The sequence below is a fragment of the Penaeus monodon genome, chromosome 21, assembly GCF_015228065.2.
Source record: "Penaeus monodon isolate SGIC_2016 chromosome 21, NSTDA_Pmon_1, whole genome shotgun sequence".
Classification (NCBI taxonomy): domain Eukaryota; kingdom Metazoa; phylum Arthropoda; class Malacostraca; order Decapoda; family Penaeidae; genus Penaeus; species Penaeus monodon.
In genome coordinates this window covers 38,434,884-38,435,463 of record NC_051406.1, presented here as the reverse complement: position 1 = coordinate 38,435,463, position 580 = coordinate 38,434,884, and the positions used below count along the sequence as shown (strand labels likewise).

At 26.9% G+C, this 580-nt stretch overlaps 1 protein-coding gene across 4 annotated transcripts in view; it reads right to left on the bottom strand.

The window, feature by feature from the left end:
* LOC119586468 (BTB/POZ domain-containing protein 7-like) overlaps window positions 1–580 on the bottom strand; it is a 32,378-nt gene that overhangs the window by 10,315 nt on the left and 21,483 nt on the right. The window lies entirely within an intron of this gene.

Sequence of the window (580 nt, the reverse complement as noted above, 5' to 3'; positions counted from 1 at the left end):
TCTGTGTTCAGCTGTTTGCTTGTATTTCATTATATAATCCTTACAGGGTCAAAATAAAAATGAACAGCATGGGAGGATTTGATAAGATCCATAATTTTAATTTAAACATACAAAATTCCACAAACAGCTACTATGAAGGTCTTTACTTTATGTTAAATAATCTGAAAGTCTTTAACTGTACATGTAAAAACTTCTGATAAAAAATCTTAATAAGTTCAGATCTAGTCCTTCAAACACAAAAAAAAAAATGGTCCAAGGAAAAGCATGAATTATTCAACTTTTCCCATTATATAATAATTATACTGTATAATTCCTAAGCTTTATAAAATAAATATAGGGTAAATTATGATTAAAAACATGCTCAAGTACATGCCTACCTAATAAATGAAAGAAAAGATTAATTCTTGGAAAGAAAACAGGAGGAGGCTGTAAAGAATTATTTTAAGATTTCAAAAAGAAAGTAAACAAAAAACAGTAAATAAATGATGAAAATATCAGGTGAATCTAAGTAAAGAGTCTCATCACTTATACTAAGAACACTGATATCATTGAATTACTTCTGATGTCCAATATCTTGAAT